Below are 20,545 nucleotides of genomic sequence, written 5' to 3'. Positions count from 1 at the left end.
ACCACCATTCTTTAGTGTTTCCTTCACTTAGTGCCCACGTCCGAACCTATTCCATTGGTTTTTGAGTGTTAATCTTCCTTCGCTGAGTCATTGTCATTTTTGCTGAGTCATGCTCATGACTTTAATTTCTACCACCATTCTTTAGTGTTTCCTTCACTTAGTGCCCACGTCCGAACCTATTCCATTGGTTTTTGAGTGTTAATCTTCCTTCGCTGAGTCATTGTCATTTTTGCTGAGTCATGCTCATGACTTTAATTTCTACCACCATTCTTTAGTGTTTCCTTCACTTAGTGCCCACGTCCGAACCTATTCCATTGGTTTTTGAGTGTTAATCTTCCTTCTCTGAGTCATTGTCATTTTTGCTGAGTCATGCTCATGACTTTAATTTCTACCACTATTCTTTAGTGTTTCCTTCACTTAGTGCCCACGTCCGAACCTATTCCATTGGTTTTTGAGTGTTAATCTTCCTTCGCTGAGTCATTGTCATTTTTGCTGAGTCATGCTCATGACTTTAATTTCTACCACCATTCTTTAGTGTTTCCTTCACTTAGTGCCCACGTCCGAACCTATTCCATTGGTTTTTGAGTGTTAATCTTCCTTCGCTGAGTCATTGTCATTTTTGCTGAGTCATGCTCATGACTTTAATTTCTACCACCATTCTTTAGTGTTTCCTTCACTTAGTGCCCACGTCCGAACCTATTCCATTGGTTTTTGAGTGTTAATCTTCCTTCGCTGAGTCATTGTCATTTTTGCTGAGTCATGCTCATGACTTTAATTTCTACCACTATTCTTTAGTGTTTCCTTCACTTAGTGCCCACGTCCGAACCTATTCCATTGGTTTTTGAGTGTTAATCTTCCTTCGCTGAGTCATTGTCATTTTTGCTGAGTCATGCTCATGACTTTAATTTCTACCACCATTCTTTAGTGTTTCCTTCACTTAGTGCCCACGTCCGAACCTATTCCATTGGTTTTTGAGTGTTAATCTTCCTTCTCTGAGTCATTGTCATTTTTGCTGAGTCATGCTCATGACTTTAATTTCTACCACCATTCTTTAGTGTTTCCTTCACTTAGTGCCCACGTCCGAACCTATTCCATTGGTTTTTGAGTGTTAATCTTCCTTCGCTGAGTCATTGTCATTTTTGCTGAGTCATGCTCATGACTTTAATTTCTACCACCATTCTTTAGTGTTTCCTTCACTTAGTGCCCACGTCCGAACCTATTCCATTGGTTTTTGAGTGTTAATCTTCCTTCGCTGAGTCATTGTCATTTTTGCTGAGTCATGCTCATGACTTTAATTTCTACCACCATTCTTTAGTGTTTCCTTCACTTAGTGCCCACGTCCGAACCTATTCCATTGGTTTTTGAGTGTTAATCTTCCTTCTCTGAGTCATTGTCATTTTTGCTGAGTCATGCTCATGACTTTAATTTCTACCACTATTCTTTAGTGTTTCCTTCACTTAGTGCCCACGTCCGAACCTATTCCATTGGTTTTTGAGTGTTAATCTTCCTTCGCTGAGTCATTGTCATTTTTGCTGAGTCATGCTCATGACTTTAATTTCTACCACCATTCTTTAGTGTTTCCTTCACTTAGTGCCCACGTCCGAACCTATTCCATTGGTTTTTGAGTGTTAATCTTCCTTCGCTGAGTCATTGTCATTTTTGCTGAGTCATGCTCATGACTTTAATTTCTACCACCATTCTTTAGTGTTTCCTTCACTTAGTGCCCACGTCCGAACCTATTCCATTGGTTTTTGAGTGTTAATCTTCCTTCGCTGAGTCATTGTCATTTTTGCTGAGTCATGCTCATGACTTTAATTTCTACCACCATTCTTTAGTGTTTCCTTCACTTAGTGCCCACGTCCGAACCTATTCCATTGGTTTTTGAGTGTTAATCTTCCTTCTCTGAGTCATTGTCATTTTTGCTGAGTCATGCTCATGACTTTAATTTCTACCACCATTCTTTAGTGTTTCCTTCACTTAGTGCCCACGTCCGAACCTATTCCATTGGTTTTTGAGTGTTAATCTTCCTTCGCTGAGTCATTGTCATTTTTGCTGAGTCATGCTCATGACTTTAATTTCTACCACCATTCTTTAGTGTTTCCTTCACTTAGTGCCCACGTCCGAACCTATTCCATTGGTTTTTGAGTGTTAATCTTCCTTCTCTGAGTCATTGTCATTTTTGCTGAGTCATGCTCATGACTTTAATTTCTACCACTATTCTTTAGTGTTTCCTTCACTTAGTGCCCACGTCCGAACCTATTCCATTGGTTTTTGAGTGTTAATCTTTTTCGCTGAGTCATTTCATGACCTACATGACACGCAAGTCATGACATTTATGTAATGACATTTATGTCGTGAGCTATCAATTATGTTCGCCATACATTCCTGTCATACTATGCCATTTATGGCACCTACGAAGTTCACGAAACGACCTTGGGAGCACCAAGACGTAGACGGCTGTTTCATGTCCTACATGACATGGATGTCACGACAGTCATGTCATGACATATCATTTATGTTCGTCATATACTCTTGTCATGGTATGCCAGTTTTGGTACATACCAAGTGAACGGTACGATCATGAGAGCACAAAGTCGTAGGTGGCTAGATAGATAGATTAGATAGATAGATAGATAGTTAGATAGATAGATACTGTGAAAGTAGCAAATGTTCGCCAAGAAATGCTTCGCATTAAAAGAAAAGATTGATAGGGCCTTATTGTTGTAATGTTCTGAGTATCGTGGGCGATAACAAGATGATGTAAATAAAGCAATTTTTATGTAAAAAGAAAATCCTAAATCAAGGGTATGTAGATGCTATTATTGTGAAGCACGATGGGGGAAAAAAGCGTGAGAGTAGTTCTCCCAAAGACAAAAAAAAAAAAAAAAATACAGCCGAATTTACCAGCCGTTTATGACCAGCAAACTCGTGCGCGCACACGACTTGCCCGGAAAAAGCTGATGCTGCAGACGCCGCCACTTAACAACAAATACCATAAAAGAAGGGAAACTTATGAATTAGGATGGTGATAATAATGACGTGTTTGGTGGCGCAAGGGCAAGATATGGCCAATGAGATGCGAATTACGAATGGTAGATTAAACATGGGTGAAAAAGAGCTAAAACTTTATCCCTGAAGCGTCGCTAAAATATTTAGGTTATAATAATATACGATGTCTAGTGATCTGTGCTGGGGCTAAAATTATTCTACAAAGAAATGATTGATTAAAACGTGTTAGTGACAGTTGCACTAGAGCTTCGATAGGCCCTCTGATCACAAGGGCCAGGACGCATGTGCTCTACAAAAGTGCCACCGCAGCAGCAGCGTGTAATGGGATGTGCCACGAATCTATCACACTGATAGCATTACATGTGCCAACATAATCTAAAAATCTGAAAACTAAGTTACTTTAACAAATGCATCGCAGGGCTTGAAGGATCATCAGCGTCTCGCCACATTTACGACAGAAAGGAAATTCAGTTCCAGTCAATAGGTAATTGTGTGCCATATCTATAGCTTATTCTAGGTTGACAGAAAATGACTGCAGTTTGTCATATTTTTGTTGTTGGTGACGAGTTTCCTCAATACGGATGAAGTGAACCTTTTTCGATTAAAGCATGAAAAAGCGTTGAAAATAGCTTGTGAGTTCCATTTTATTTACAGGAATAGCTTCAGGTCAGCAGCATGCACCGCTATGGAAGAATTGCTAGCATTGGTTACTATGGATGTAGCGATTCGACCTGCCGACATACTACCCTTGATTACTCTGTGCAAAAGTGCAATGCACAGTATACCTTGTAGGTTGGATTCATAATTAGTGAATAACAGCGAATAAATGTTGTTAATTGCAATATTTTAAATTTCTTTTACATATAATTTATCTCTTACGCTAAATAAAGAAAAAAAGAAAAAAAAGTCCCTTGTTTATTAAATTTTCTGATATGTCTCAGTGTCGGCAATATTTGATAGACCTCAGCCATCTTATCTTCACGTGCAGAAAAATTGATTCCGAGAAGGGTGGACCGACCGCTACAGAACAGACGCCGGCTCGTGACTTTGATGCGTCAATGTAAAACTCTGGGAAAGAGCACTTGAACTACAACTCTGTTGCTGCCGGAAGGGCGGCCGTTCGGTCGCGTTGGAATCGATCTGTATGGACCACTTCCTTTGACATCAGCTGGTAACCGCTGGGCCATTGTTGCAGTCGATCACCTCGCACGATACGCCGAAACGGCCGCCCTTCCGGCAGCAACAGCGCGCGACGTTGCCCCATTCCTGCTTCGCCGATTCATTCTGCGGCATGGTCCACCTAAAGAACTGCTCAGCAATCGCGGACGCGTCTTCCTGTTGGAGGTTGTTGAAGCCATCCTCAAAGAGTGCCACGTTGTTCATCGCACAACTACGGCGTACCACCCTCAAACGAATGGCCTCACGGAACGCTTCAACCGTACGCTCGTTGATATGCTTTCAATGTACGTCGCCTCCGACCTCACGAACTGGGACGCCATCCTACCCTTCGTAACCTACGCGTATAACACCGCTACGCAGACCACCACTGGTTTTTCACCATATTTCTTACTGTATGGTCGGCACCCTTCGCACACCATCGACACAATTCTGCCGTATCGGCCGGATGCATCCGAGTTCGTGCCTATCTCTGCCACAGTCAGACATGCAGAAGAGTGCCGCAACCTCGCTCGGGCATTTACTACCGAAGACCAAGAGCGCCAGAGGAGCACTCGCAGTGACGCCACTTTCACGCTCACCTTCGATCCGGGAGCGCTCGTGTGGCTCTCAGTCCCTTTGACTGCCCCTGGCCTCTCATCAAAACTGGTTCCGAAATATGAAGGCCCTTATCGTGTCATCGAACGCGCATCTCCTGTGAACTATGTAATAGAACCAGTCGAGCCATCTTCAGACATGCGCCGCCGTGGACGAGACATTGTCCATGTCAACCGTCTAAAGCCTTACTACGACCCGCTCATTGTGACGAACTGTTAGGTCGCCGGACGGCTCCCTTTTCGCTCCCGGGGGTGATTGTAGCGAAGAAGAGACGCTAGTGGGTTCAACGCTACTGGATCAAAACACTAGTGGGTCGAGCGCTCTTGATCGGCAACGGCTCTCGTGCTTAAAAAGCTGTTACTGCGCTGACCGTTGACGTTGCGCTGCTCCAAGCTCTGCCGAATAAACACCTTTAGACTTCGAATGTGTACCTCCTGGGCGCCCTTTGTTATGTCTACAAATCACGTTTCACATTCAAGAAGCTGACAATGCCAAGGCAGCAACAGCTTCGCTGAGCTATGAAAATATTTTCAAAGAGTGGGACAGCCATTAACTAATTAGGTTCTCTCACAGACGACGAGTAGGGTTCTCGCGCGGCCAGTCGAATATTAAACAGTGTAGCCCATGTCATGTTGCTCATGAATAAATAAGATGTCCGTTAACAATTTGTATTTACTGCCAGGAAATGTGTAATACAGGAGCATAACAATAGCAGGTGAAGTGACCATTCGTTGGCTTCTACACAGTCTCACTGCAGGACTTGTCTTAAAACATCTGCGGTGAGGCGGATGCCCAAAGGGCACAAGGGATGCATCATATTCAGGGTGCTTGGCGTAGCGAACTTGCACACCATGGCGCCGCAGTCTAATCCTGCACGTATATGGGGTTCTTGTAGAGAGGTTCATGAGGCATTTCCTGTCACTACCCCATGTGGTATGAGGTAAAATTTGAGATAAGTTCATTGTTTTACGCATTTGTTCTTCAGATACTTTGGGTCCATCAATGTTAGCTTTGTTTCTAGAATGATGCCTAGAAATTTCTGTTCTGTGTTCACAGATATGTGGTGTTCACGAAGTTCTACACTGGGATTTGGGAAATGGCCTCCCTTTCATGTTTAAAGAACACATTTGCTTTTATTTGGATTTGTCCTGAAGTTATTTGCATTAGCCCAAGTAAACGCTTTGTTCGCACCAAGCGGAACTCCTCGTTGATAGATTACGAGGTTACACGACTTGCCCCTATCTGCACATCGTCTACACATACAAAATAAAACACATTGCGTGGTATTCACGAACTCACGGAATTCATTTTTACCACACAAAAATGGTACCTCTATGTGCGGCACCATGATGTTTCCACTTTCTTGTATAAATTGTTTGGATTTATATCCTTGCCAATTCCAACACGGAATGTATGGTTTAACAAGTCACTTTCATTTACGTTAATGATATTGCCATGGATACCCATTACTGAGAGGTTTCGCAAAACTCTGAAGTGCCAGTAGTGTCAGATGGGTTTTTTTATATTTAAGAGCGCACTCGGGAAAAACCGGTTGTGAAGAAACGAGTTGCGAATGTTTGCCTCACTGCATACAAGATGGTCGATTGTAAATCGGCCGTCTCTGAAACAACACTTGTATGGGTCGAGAAACTTGTTTGGTTCAAGGAAGTGTAATAGCCGACTAATCAATAATAACAGCCGGCTTAGCGGCTATGGTGTTACACTGCTAAGCACGAGACCGTGGGATCGAATCCCGGCCGCGGCGGCCGCAGTTCCATGAGCGCGAAATGCAAGAACGGCCGTGTCCTGTGCATTGGGGGAACGGTAAAAATCCCCTGGTGGTCAAAATCAATCCGAAGTCCCGCACTTCGGCGTGCCCATAATCAAATCGTGGTTTGGCACGTAAAATTCCAGAATTCAATTCCCACTGCAGTGCACGCCTCAAAAAAAAAAAAAAAAAAGATCACCAGCCGTTCCTCTGTAGAAAAAATGGGGATAAGCGAAGCTTCTCGTGCGTGTATCTGACCTTCGTCAGGGTAACGCTCGGAAGCCGTCGTCTGGGATTCTCTAATCGTAGCTGACGGCGGGCCTCGGCTTCGGATGCCCTCGCCTCGGGATCGTCGGCTCTTCGCTGACGACGAGCCTCGGCTAGGGAAGCCCTCACGCTAGAATCGGCACGTTGACGACGAGCACATTTCCGAGCGAGTTCACGCCGGCGTTCATCAAACGCAGCTTGCTCCGTTGCAGAGCGCACCACGCGTGGCCTTCCCATCTGTTCGCCGAAACTGATCTGAGGCGAGGGAAGCCCGGAGGAGCGCACGCCAACCCCCTTTCCTTGCATGTCCCTAGGGCCTCGCGACACACCAAACGAACCTGATTGGTCGCGCACGTGTCACGTGGTCACGCGTGTAGCATATTCAATACAGGTGTGCGCCGCACGTGATTTCTTTATTTTTTCTATTTCTTTCTGTCTTCCTTCCTTCCCTTCTGTTTTTTTCTTTCTTTCTTGTCTCTGGTATGTGCCATTGGGTTTGGACCCTTTCGGCTCTATCGTCAGGACCGGCCCACACGACAGGACTACGTCATTGAGCTTGTACCATTTCTACACTATCGCCACAATCGGTCCACTTTTCAGCGTGACACCACCACTACCACCACTGACACTTGTGAGCCTATAAAGTTTCGCTTAAAAACCCGTTTAGACGGTGGCAATAGGTTTTCTCGCTATGTTTATTCAATGCTAAAAGCATTACCGTCAACAGCCATCCTGAGATGGGTTCCAACGCCTTTTTTGCATCTAGGGCAGCACTTCTCCTGTCCTTCCCATCAATGGCGGCGTATAATTGCTATAGCGCTCACCTATCACTGTTTCCAGCATGTTTCCAGCGTACGCCTACATCCTCACTGCAGACCGAAAAATGTCGATAAAAGTTATTTACGGCGTTCTCCGCTTAGCACTGTATGATTGGACACTCTGACCGGTAAGCTCTCCGTTGTACCAAAAAAAAAAAAAGTCGCAGTTTTGCCCAAAAGGCGAAGTAACAATTGCGATAGCAAATTAGTAGAGAGCTATACGGAGTAAGGATAGTAGTTTTATCGACTGTATAAACTTGGACACATTCGCTTACTAACTGAATTTACAAACATGGTGTCAGCGCGCACAAACACTGGATGGTCCCACTCGATGACCGCAGACAACCATTGTCAAAACACTGGCGTGCGCGGTTGGTTCGTGGGGTCTATCGCTTCAACGGGATCTGACCGGCGAAAGTACAGAACATACTGCCACCTGTAGGTAGTGGGTCGAGGGCAAGAGTGGGTCGAGCCCAAGAGAAGAAAGAAGACCGCGGGCTGCTTCTCTGCTCGAGCCAGCCCCGACGGTCGCGTCTTCCAAGAGCCAGCTGCTCTACGTTTATTAAACCTTCAGGACTACTTCTCGAGGCTCGTGACAAACTGGTGGAGGTGCTGGGTAAGCGTCTTCACGGATGTTGCAGACCCCTCCAAGGATCCGCGCTACGAATCCAGTGCCTGTCGACACTCCCGTGCATCGGGTCAGCCGCAGGATCAGGGGACTGTCTCCAGAAGTCGTCAACGCGTCTACAGTTCCCACCACATCAACCGATATGACCAGCGCTTCACTTCAAACCGCCCCAACCGGTACGGGAAGCACGATGTCGAACCGTTACACACTTGAGAGCCCACGGATCCCGAAGACGTTTCATGGCACAGTGTTCGAAGACGTCGAAGACTGGATGGTCGAATACGAGCGCGTGGCCTCCGTGAACGAATGGAACGACACGGAAAAACTCCGACACGTCTACTTCTACCTGGAGGATGGCGCGCGTACGTGGTTTCAGAACCGCGAGGGGCAACTGACGTCGTGGCGCGAGTTTTGTCGTCAGCTTTTGGAGACATACACCAGTGCTGATCGCCTCGAACGAGCGGAACGTGCGATTCAGGCCCGCGTCCAGTTGCCAAACGAAACTGTGACCACTTACTGCCGTGTTGCGGCCTAGCGAAAGGCCATGCGCATCCGGGCTGGCCGCAGGAGCAGAGAAAGAGACTGAGCCGCTTCCGATGCGCGCGAGATAACGTCCAACCTTTATTCCATGCAACCAGCATACATATATAGCAGACACTCATGTGACCAATGACGTCACGTACAAGCAACATTTCACAATTGTGGGCGACAGCGCCAGATAACGCGGACACTTGACGCGCATAGGCGCTATCACCACATCTCCCCTTCTTTAATAATACGCTGACAGTTGCAACCAACTTAGCAGCACTGCCAGCGAAAGAACACTTTGCAGAAACAAACAATGCGCAAGAAACAATACAGTCAATTGCTGAACCCGTAGCGGTCCGGCTGTCGAACAAGACGACCAGATCGCGTTCGGTATTCAGGAAGGTCAGTTCCCGGCAAGGAAGGGCTAGATAGATCGTCAGGTGCCATGCTGTCTGTAACGCGATTAGATTTCTGTTCCGTTTCTACCCGACTATCATTTGCCTGAGGAAAATCATAGCTACCTCCGTCATCCTCACCTTGTTTTGGCTGTGAAACAAAGCGAACCAAGGATTCCCTGTTTCTTTCTAGAACTACACCAGTGGAAGTTCTAACCACATAAGACCTCGCCCGCTCAGCAAGTCGCAAGACTCGCGCTTTTGCTTTGCAGTCCGTCACCCAGACTTCCGCGCCCGGTTCGAGTGGTCGCAACGAAGTAGCCCTATGACGACGGTTGAAGTTCCTACGCTGCCGCTGTCGGGCAGTCGTATCATGGCTTCTGAACTTCCTCAGGTTCACCGTCTGAGGCCGAAGGCTGGGGGGACGGACAGGCACCGTTGTGCGTAGCCGCCTGCCCATTAGAAGTTCTGCAGGGCTTTTCCCAAGTAGCCCCGGAGTGTCCCTGTACGCTAGGAGAGAAAGATATGGGTCCTTCGCTTTTGTAATGAGACCTTTAATTGTCTGGACCATCCTCTCCACTTCACCATTAGCCTGGGGGCACCTGGGGCTAGACGTCACAGCGCGAAAACCGTAGTTGCGAGCAAACAACTTGTATTCCTGCGACACAAATTGCGCTCCGTTATCAGACATAACAACTTCTGGTATGCCATGTCTTGCAAAGAAACTTTTAAGGTGCGTAATGACAGTGGCACACGTTGTAGATGATAACAAAGCAATCTCGGGGTACCTAGAAAAATAATCCACGACTACCAAATACCATTTTCCTTGAATATGGCAGAGATCAGCGCCTAGTTTTTGCCAAGGACGCTGTGGAGTGGTTGTCGGGATCATTGGTTCTGACTTTTGGTGTCTGTGCTCGGCGCATACACGGCAATCGGTAACCAAAGCTTTCAGCTGGCAACTCAACCCTGGCCACCATACCGACTCTTTGGCTCGAGCTCTGCATTTTTCGATTCCCAGGTGACTCTCGTGCAAGCGTATCAAGACCTCTGAGCGCAATTTTTGAGGAATGACCAACCTCACACCTTTAAGTAGCACGCCTTCAGCAACTGTAAGCGTGGCTCTTTCCTGCCAATATGGACGCAAGACCATCGGAAGAGATGAGAATTTTGGCCACCCTTTCCGACTGAATTTTACGAGTGCTTGACAAACTTCGTCAGCGGCTTGTTCTGCTTTCACTCTCTCGAAGAGGCTGGCCTCGACCGCGTTTGACAGGCACCCTGAAACGTGCTTGCTGACGTCACTAACAGACAGTGCATTATCACTTTCTTTTCCCCGAATCGGGGCCCTCGACAACACATCTGCAGTAACTAGGCTCTTGCCCGGGACATGTACAACTTCATAGCTGAACCGCATGAGCCTCATGCGAAAACGCTGAATGCGAGGTGGTAAAACATCTAAAGCAGATTTTCCCAGCAAGGTTACAAGAGGTTTGTGGTCGGTTTCACACACAATTTCAAGACCTTTGATGTACCCTTCGAATCGTTCTGCCGCCCACGTCATTGCTAGTGCCTCTTTTTCAATCTGGGAATATCGGGTTTCGGCAGGCGTCAACGAGCGCGATGCAAAGGCAACGGGTCGTTTTTCGTTGTTTGGTTAAACTTGCATCAGTACCGCCCCTAAACCGAATGATGACGCATCGGCGGAAAGAATCGTAGGGTACTTTGCATCATAGTTAGCCATGACGCGCGCCGAACCGATAACGTCTCTAACGTACGACCGCGCTTGCTCTTGGGCTGGTCCCTACGTCCATTCAGAACTCTTCAAAAGCAAGTGACGTAACGGCGCCGTTTTTGAAGCCAAATCTGGTATGAATCTTGCCAGATGATTAGTCATACCGAGCAGCCGTCGAACGTCAGACACGTTATTTGGCGTCGGCAGTTCTTTGATGGCCCGGACCTTTTCAGGGTCCGGCCTGATTCCGTCACGACTTAGAACACAACCAAGAAAATTGATCTCGGTTACTCCAAAACAACACTTTTCTTTGTTTAGCGTAACGCCAGCACTCATGAGACGGTCTAAAGTAAGACGCAGACGCTCATCATGTTGAGCTTGGTCGCAGCCATAAATGAGCACATCATCCATCATGTTTACCACGCCTGGGATTCCTTCCAGAATCTGCGACATTTTCTTTTGAAAAAACTCAGGTGCTGACGTTATTCCAAACGGTAGCCTCTGAAAACAGTATCGCCCAAATGGCGTAATGAAGGTAGTTAACAACTGGCTTTCCGGCGACAACTTGATCTGATAAAATCCAGAATTAGCGTCCAGCTTCGAAAAAACCGACGCCCCACTTAACAGACCAAGGCTATCTTCAACAGTTGGCATAACATAGCGCTCGCGAAGTATACTTTTATTTAGTTGCGTCAAGTCCACGCAAATACGAACGTCTCCAGAAGGTTTGAGTACTGGTACGATACCCGCGCACCATTCTGTTGGTTCATCTACTTTGCGGATTACGTCGTCTCGCTCCATACGCTCGAGCTCCTCCTTAACTCGGTCCCGCAGGGGTAAGGCAATGCGACGAGCAACCTGAATAGCAAAGGGTACAGAGTTCGGCTTCAGTCTGATATTGTATTCCAGGCCATTCGTTTGTGGATGGTATGGTGTCGAGTGACGCAAGTGGCATTCACACAAATGAAGCAGCTCCTCCACGACATCTGCTGTGAGTTGTCGTCCATGGTCGCTGATGATCACGCGAGGCGGACCATGTCGCAGAATGACATATTGCAGCAGGAACGTTGCAACGTCAGTGGCAGTTGCTGAGGGCACGGCCGCCGTCTCGCAGTAGCGTATGAGGTAGTCGACGCAAACAATTATCCATCGATTTCCCTTGGCTGATTTTCGAAAAGGTCCCACGAAGTCTATGGCCACTTGTTGGAAAGGCGTGCTTGGAGGCGGGATGGGCTACAGGATACCAGCTGGAGCATTAGATGGACGTTTGTGGCGCTGACACTGCATGCAGCTGGCCACGTACTGTCGCAACAGACTGTCGCATTCCAGGCCAATAAAAGCGTTCCTGAATCCGGTAGAGCATCCTCGCCGACCCTAAATGGCCAGACGTAGGGTCATCATGCATAGCACTCAGAACCGCTATGCGAAGACTCTCCGGCACCACTAGAAGAAAACGTGCGCCAGTACTGGAAAAGTTCTTCTTATATAGGAGTCCATCACGTACACAGAAATGGTTTGCTGTAGTAGAGGCGGTCGTAGCGGTGAAGAGCGGTGTTAATTTAGCGCCCTTTCGCTGTTACACTTTGAAACAGTCGAGGTCGGGAAAACTCGGCGATACAGAAACCACAAGGTGATCGAAGTTGTCGGCGTCACAGTCCGTAGTGCTAAGTGGCATACGCGAGAGGCAGTCCGCGTCAGCGTGTCGTCGACCACTCTTATAAGAGACGCTGAAGCTGTATTCTTGTAGTCGGAGCGCCCAGCGCGCAAGGCGGCCACAAGGGTCACGAAGATTTACAAGCCAACACAATGAGTGGTGGTTGGTGACAACTGTGAAGGGGCGTCCATACAGGTAAGAACGAAACCGCTGAACCGCAAATATTACCGCGAGGCATTCTTGTTCCGTGACAGTGTAATTCTGCTCGGGCCTACTTAATGAGCGACTTGCATATGCGATCACGTATTCGCGATCATCGTTGCGTTGAACTAGGACGGCACCAATACCTGTGCAACTGGCATCCGTATGGAGTTCCGTCGGAGCTGAAGGATTGAAGTGTTGAAGAACCAGTCGTGATGTCAGCAGAAACTTCAACTGACGAAAAGAAGAGTCGCACTCCGGAGTCTACTCAAAGGGCATGTCCTTTCATAGCAGACATGTCAGCGGATACGCGGCGTCGGAAAACTTAGGGATGAAGAGGTGTATGTAGGAACAAAGCCCCAGGAAACTGCAGAGCTCCTTAACAGTGCGTGGTGCACTAAACGCTTCAACGGCTGCTGTATTCTGGGGATCAGGGCGGATGCCGTCTTTATCGACGAGGTGCCCAAGCACAAGGGTTTGGCGGTCTCCAAAGGGGCATTTCTTTGAGTTTAAAACTAGGCCAGCGTTTCTGATGCAGTTCAGGACGATATCCAGACGCGAGTTGTGTTCGCTGAAGGTGCGGCCAAAGATGACGACGTCGTCGAGGTAGCACATGGTGATGTTCCACTTCAAGCCACGCAGAATAGTGTCCATAAATCTCTCGAAAGTTGCCGGAGCGTTGCACAGTCCAAATGGCATCACATTAAATTCAAAGAGCCCGTCAGAGCTTACAAAGTCAGTCTTTTCCTTGTCTTCAGAATGCATGGGAATTTGCCAGTAGCCGGATCGTAAGTCTACTGAGGAAAAGTAAGAGGCAGAATGAAAGCAGTCGATTGCGCCATCAATTCGTGGGAGTGGGTACACGTCCTTTTTTGTTACAGCATTCAATAGGCGATAGTCGACGCAAAATCTCCAAGATCCATCTTTCTTTTTAACAAGAATCACTGGAGCTGCGCATGGACTCGCTGACTCTTGTATGACTCTTTTGTTCATTATTTTATGCACTTGGTCGTTAATAATCTGGCGCTCTGATGGTGAAACGGAATATGGTTTTTGTCTAATCGGATTTGCCGAACCCGTATTGATGGTATGGCGGGTTCGTGAAGCGGGGATTGCAGGTATTTTGCCCTTCTGCGCAAAGTCGAATACCGAGACGCGCTTCGAAAGCACACCCACTAACATTCGGCGTTTACTCGTGCTGAGCGATTTACTTGTCATGGACAAAAGGGCCGTTTCCGAACTGTGGCCACCAGATTTTCACGGCACTTCTCTAAGTTCAGCCACCGATAAATACGCGTGTTCCCGGACGAAGGCTAATTTCAAGCCATCTGGAAGTATCACGGGCTCCGCAGAACAGTTTACGATCCACAAGCCAGCGCGTCCGCCTTTGATTGACACCACACAGTGTGGAACCAACACATTCTTCTTCAGACAGTTCATGTGCATTCGTTCTATGGTAGCATCGAAGCTGTCAGAATCGGCGCCGCAACAGACAACGGGAACACAAACGGTAGATGATGCAGGTACGACCGTATCGCCACAAACGCACAGTGTGGTTTCGTGATCTATAGGGTTTTCTAGGAGTGCTGACGGCATCCTACCACTTATGAATGCCTTCCCTGTACGGCAGTCAACAGTGGCACCACACTCCCGCAAGAAGTCCATGCCAAAAATAAGATCATGGGTCGACTGAGGAATAATCACCAACTCTGTCGTAATAACATGGCCTCACAAAAACACGTCAGCACTACACACACCAATAGGTCGCAACGGCTCGCCACTCACTCCATAGAACTTTGAAGCTTCGTCCCATTTGAACATGACCTTTCGCCCTAACACGTCTTTAAGGACACAGGGCAGGGCAAATTTTTTAAAAAACTCGATTTTTGGTTTTTCACTTTTTTGGAATACTCAGGCCTTCCTCAACAATATCCAGTGCCTCACATGTTTTTGCGCGTTTTGATTGAGCCAAAAAGACCCGGTTTTCGAAACGAAGTGACCAGCGGCCACGCCCTCTTTTTTCACCTAGCACAACCTAGCAATCGCTCATGTTTCTTTCAAACGTAAACTTTGTGGACATCACGAAAGGAGAGTGCATTGGACACGCACGAAAGAGAATGGGTGCCAGGCTAAGAAAGTTGAAGAAATAAAGCGAGGGCACAAAGCCATCTGATGGCAAAGATCTGTTAGGACGGGGGCGGTTGACTGACACTTGCATTATGGCATAGCCATTTATAGCATGCATAGCATTATGGCATAACCTATTATGGCATAGCCATAAGAAGAAACACTGGGGGCTTGGAAACATGTGGAAAGCTGTTTGGGCAACATATTTTCACATGTTGGCTACGGATATTGACCCAAGTCACGGGCTCTGTCCAAAAGATGCCGGCACTTGGTGTGCATACAAGGCTCAGTTGACACAGGAGCCTTTTGTGCGCAAAGAATACTTGCCTGCACCAGTTCATCATGCCATTAAGCCAATATTCCAACAGGTAGCTCACCCAGACCTGCTGAAAAAGTGCTTACACGTCAAGACAAAATGCAAATGACTCGTTTAACCATGTGTGGGAGCGCGCACCGAAAATGTGTTCTTTGGAATGGCGATGCTCAAAACTGCCACGTTTGATGCTGTGCTCACGTTCAATGAAGGTTGCATGGCAAGTTAACGTCCTGAAGGCATTTGGCATATCACCAGTGCGTAACACTGTGATGTGGTTGGGTGAAGTGGACCGTCGTCGACTGTATTTTGCCAAGAGAGAGGTCGAAGACATGGCAAAACAAGCCACGGAAACAATAAAACAAGCAAAGAAGCGAAACGCTGACTCTGGCAATGACTATAAGGCTGGTGGCTATTAGGCAAATGGTTCAGTGCTTCTTGTTTTTAAAAGAAAATGAAGTGAACATGTTTTTTGTCTTTGACCCTCAATATCTCGAAATAATGTTTTTTGCTACATTTGCCCCATTTTTATAAAAACTTCAAATACAGCAGGTTGATTTTTAGTCAGCGTAAAGTAGACACCTATGCACAGCTACTGAACTAGAATGGTACACATGCACTGAACAGTTAATTTTCTCTGAATTGTTTTCTTTGGAAAAAACAACAAAAACTGGCTGTGTTAGTAAAAAAATTGCGAAACTGTTGATCTTAGACAAACAATCTTGGTTCGAGTTCCACTGTAAGACGACATAATCGCGAATCAAATGAAACAAACCCGAATGCGCTACACGCAGTAGTTGCTGAGAAAATGGGTCTCAAATAAGGCTCAAAATACATGGGAGGTATAGGGCCTACCCTGTGCCCTCAAAAGCGACACTCGATCATAACCGAAATTGTTGCGCCTGTGTCCACCAGAGACATCACAGACACATTATCTACAAAAACGCGCACTTTGTTTTTCAGCATCAACACAGGAGGTATTTCTGTCAGTAGCACATCTCTAGCAACCTCACCTCCATCGGCCGCGCTAGCTAGTTTTCCGGGGACGACGGGGACGTGGTGCGACGCAGCGGTGAGGGAGAACGGGAAGCACGAGAACGCGGTGGGGGCGTCAAACTCCTGTCAGATGCCGGGGAGCGATTCCGGGCGCTGCACGGCCAGTACTCGTCGCCAGACGATGCGTGTGCTCGACACGGGACACCATGGGGCCGTTAGGAGGGCCATGAAAACTCAGAGGGCTGGCCATACCACGTGGTCATACGCTGGTTGCAAAACCGCGATATATGACCCGGGACACCGCAAGAGTAACACAACGGGGGAGGTCGAAACCTTGGTTATTCGTCGATGAACCGAACATTGTGACTTTCCCTTGTGTAGTGGGTTGGTTCATGGCGTGTGTCATGACGATACATCGGGCGTCGAGAAGGCGTGTGCTGAGCCCGTCGGTCATAGCGCGGAGTCGTAGAGCGTGTTGTCATCTGAGACTGTGGGGCTGCGCTGTACTCTATGGCTGTTGCGCTAACCGTCGGTTGCCAAGGGGCCGAATGTGGCGCAGTCATAGCCTCACGCGACGTGTACATGCCATGGTGGTCAGCTATTGGACGCGACATCTCTTCGCGGCGGGAAAGTTCCTCGCGAACAATCTGTCGGATGGTCGAAGGAAGGTCGAGGCAAGGGCTCGTGTCCACACCGGCAACCGTCGTAACGTTTGCCAACCGACCAAACTTTGGCGTAATCCGACGCATCTTCAGCGTTTCAAAGGTTCTGCAATGCCGAATGACGTCAGACACGGAACTTTGGCTTTCTTTACCAATGAGAAAATTGTACACGTCCTCAGCCACTCCTTTCAGCAAATGTCCTACTTTATATTCTTCTGACATGCGAGCACTGACCACCTTGCACAGCTTTAAAACTTCTTGAATGTACGTGGTGCATGTCTCACCTGGTAGCTGTGCCCGTTGCGACAGTGTCTGCTCAGCACGCTTCTTTTTGGCGACTGAGTCCCCAAAACACGCCTTGAGCTCTTCAACAAAAACTTCCCACGTCGTAAGCGTGTCCTCGTGGTTCTCGTACCACACGAGTGCGGTGTCGGTCAGGGAGAACACCACATTGGTGAGCTGAGCGGTTAAATCCCACCCGTTGGACTTGCTCACTCGTTTGTAATGGACGAGCCACTCGTCAGCATCTTCTCCCGCTTTTCCTCCGAAGCTGGGTGGAACTCGGTAGTATTGCAGTGGACTGCTACGCGCTGCCCTCGGAGCGGCTCCTTCTTCAGGCATGTCGAAGACGGTCACGGCAGATGGCGGGAGGCCGGCAAGTCGACGGCTTCGACGAAGCTGCAGCAGTGACGGTTCCGTTCTTGTGAACCCTTACCCAGCACCTCCATCACTCTGTTACGCGAGAAGGAGACCGTTTATCACCCTTATGGATGAAGGGGGCTGTTTATTGTAGGTCCCGAAGGTGAGTGCAAAAGCGGCCAGCTGGTTGATCAACTCAGCGTCGTCCTCCTCTTCTTTTCCAACCCGGGACCGCAAGCACGTTCACCGGTAATTGTTCTTCTCACTCAGGCGTGCGTGCAACAATATTTAAGGAACGACTTAGAATAATTATTGGAGCTAGATACGCTCTCAAAGTGCTCACCGAGGGTGTCTGCCTGATCTTTCAAGGTGTTCCCTTGATCTTCGACCAGGGGTGATGGATAGGTTTGCTGTCCATTAAGCCTCCCAAGCCGATTCCAAACTTTCGCCTCCTGTGTGTAGGAATTTATGCGTGAAAGAAAGCTCTCCCAGCTCGTTCTCCTAGCTTGACGTCGCGTCCACCTTCCCTGGGATTTTATGTGTTTGAACCAGATTTTCAACAGTTGGCGACCGACGCAGTATGCCCCATGCTTTATTTTGTTTTTGCGCGCCTGCTTGCAGTTTTCATTCCACCAAGGAATTCGTCGTTTGTACGAGCAACCACTAGTTTGTGGAGTGCATTTCTTTGCTGCGTCAATGATAAAAGCGGTAAAATACGCTACTGAATCGTCTATACTAAATTCACTGATAAAATCTTGTGATATAAAAGTCGATTATTTAAAACATTTCCAATCAGCAGAGGCTAGTTTCCATCTAGGGACATGAGGAGGGGAGTCATCGTGTTTTACTAAGCTTAGAGTTAATGGAAAGTGATCACTTCCGAATGTGTTTTGGATCAGATTCCATTCTAAGTCGGGAAATAGGGAAGGAGACCCAATCGAGAAGTCGATCGATGGATATGAATTGTGGTTAACGTTATAATACGTTGGTTGCTTCTTATTGAAAAGGCATGCACCGGAGTTTACTAAAAAGTTTTCTATGAATCAACCTCTCGCGTCACATCGTGAGTCTCCCCACATCGTGTTGTGCGCGTTAAAATGTCCCACGAGTATGTAGGGCTCGGGAAGCTGATTAATAAGGTTATAGAAGTCTGTTTTCACGAGATGATAATTTAGGGGTATGTAAATAGAACATACAGTTATGAACTTGCTAAAAAGAATCGCCCGAACTGACACTGCCTCAAGGGGCGTCTGGAGGGCGAAATGTTGGCAAGCTACAGACTTATCTGCTATTATTGCTACACCGCCGGAAGAGACGTTAGCATCATCACGGTCTTTTCGAAAGATGGTGTATTGACGAAAAAAGTCTGTGTTTGTGGGTTTCAAATGTGTCTCTTGTACGCACAGCAGCTTTGGGTTAAATTGATGTAATAGTTCTTTGACGTCATCGAGGTTGTGGAGAAGACCTCTGACGTTCCAATGTAATATTTGTGTATCCATGTTGTTTGTGTTTATATGCTGTGTGTTAAGAGGATTCAAGTTGGCTTACGAAGCCTTTCGAGGCCCCGTAATCCGTGGTTTGTCTGTCTTGGAGCGTTCGCGAGAATCGCGTCGCTCCCGAGGCGCTGGCTGCGCCGTCTGGCTTTGAGTAGTGTCCATCGACTCCTGGGAGCCACTGGACTTCCGCTCACTCGAGCGGGGTAGTTTCGAGGTAGGCCTTGGCTCGAAAAGCAGGGCCTTGGAGGCCACCAACCCAGAGGTCGATGGGCCCTCTTTCAGAGACGGCACTACAGCGCTGGCTGCTGTCGCCTGGGGGGCGGGTGGCACTGCCGCGGCCACACTCTTTGTGGACCGCGCCGATGCCGGAGTCTGCTGCAACGTTGCCCCCTTGCGCGCCGCATCAGCATACCCTGAGGAATGGAAAAAATAAACACGTTTCCGCGCTTCCTAAAACGAGATGTTCTCCTTGATTTTTAGTGTGTTTATATCTTTTTCCTTTTTTAATGTAGGGCAAGTTCGAGAGTATGCTGCGTGTCCACCGTCACAGTTGGGACATTGGAGCGTGCCACTGCAGTTGTCGGATGCATGTTCGTGTTCGCCACATTTCGCACAAGTCGGCCTCGGCAGCTTTGCGAACCATGGCCATATCGTTGACATTTGAAACATCTTCGGGGATTTGGGATGTAAGGTGTGACTCGAATTCTTGTGTATGCTGTTTCTAGGGTTTTCGGCAGCTCACTCGACGCAAATGTGAAGATCAAATGTTTGGTCAGAATATCCTGGTTGTCCCGCTTGATCTTTATCCTTTGCACTTGAATCACACTATGTTATTTCCAGCCCTCTAGGAGCTCTTCCTCTCTTAGGCTTAAGAGATCTTCATCAGAGATAACTCCTTTACTTGTGTTCAGTGATCGATGGGGCTAACAGTGATTGGTACATTACGCAATGCTACAATATTTGAGAGTTTGTCATGCTGTTGAGTGTTGCGAACCTCCAGAAGAAGGTCGCCACTGCTCATTTTCGTCACATTGTAGCCAGCACCTAGTGTGTCGGTGAGACATTTGACCACAGTGAAAGGTGAAATAGTTCTTACTGTCTCTTCAGGATCTTGACTATGTGTCACATGGAAGCGGGAGAACGTTTCTTTGCACTGGCTGAACAGTTGCATGGTTTCTTCGGTGCGTCCTCTTTCGGAAAGAGGACGATCATGAAGGGGGGGGGGAATGACGTCTTAGCCATAGAGAACTTATTTGATTTCGGCAGCTAGGCCAGCCGCCCACCACCGAGCCCAACATGGGGACGCAACGAGACCCGAAGGAAACGCAGACACCAGCGGTACGTAGCTACTATAACCAAATATGGTATAGGCAAGGTTGGCTACCCACACAAGGTTAACCCTTGCTGCCTGTGAAATAGAAAGTAAAACGAAGCGAAGAGAAGACAGGAGAGATGGAAAGTGAGAGAGAAAGACGAAGGTTCGAGGGAGAGAGAGACAGGAAAAGGCAACTACCGGTTTCCCCTGGGTGGGTCAGC

Source organism: Dermacentor silvarum, chromosome 5, assembly GCF_013339745.2.
Source record: "Dermacentor silvarum isolate Dsil-2018 chromosome 5, BIME_Dsil_1.4, whole genome shotgun sequence".
Classification (NCBI taxonomy): domain Eukaryota; kingdom Metazoa; phylum Arthropoda; class Arachnida; order Ixodida; family Ixodidae; genus Dermacentor; species Dermacentor silvarum.
The sequence above is the reverse complement of the archived record's forward strand: the minus strand, read 5'-3'. Positions refer to the sequence as shown.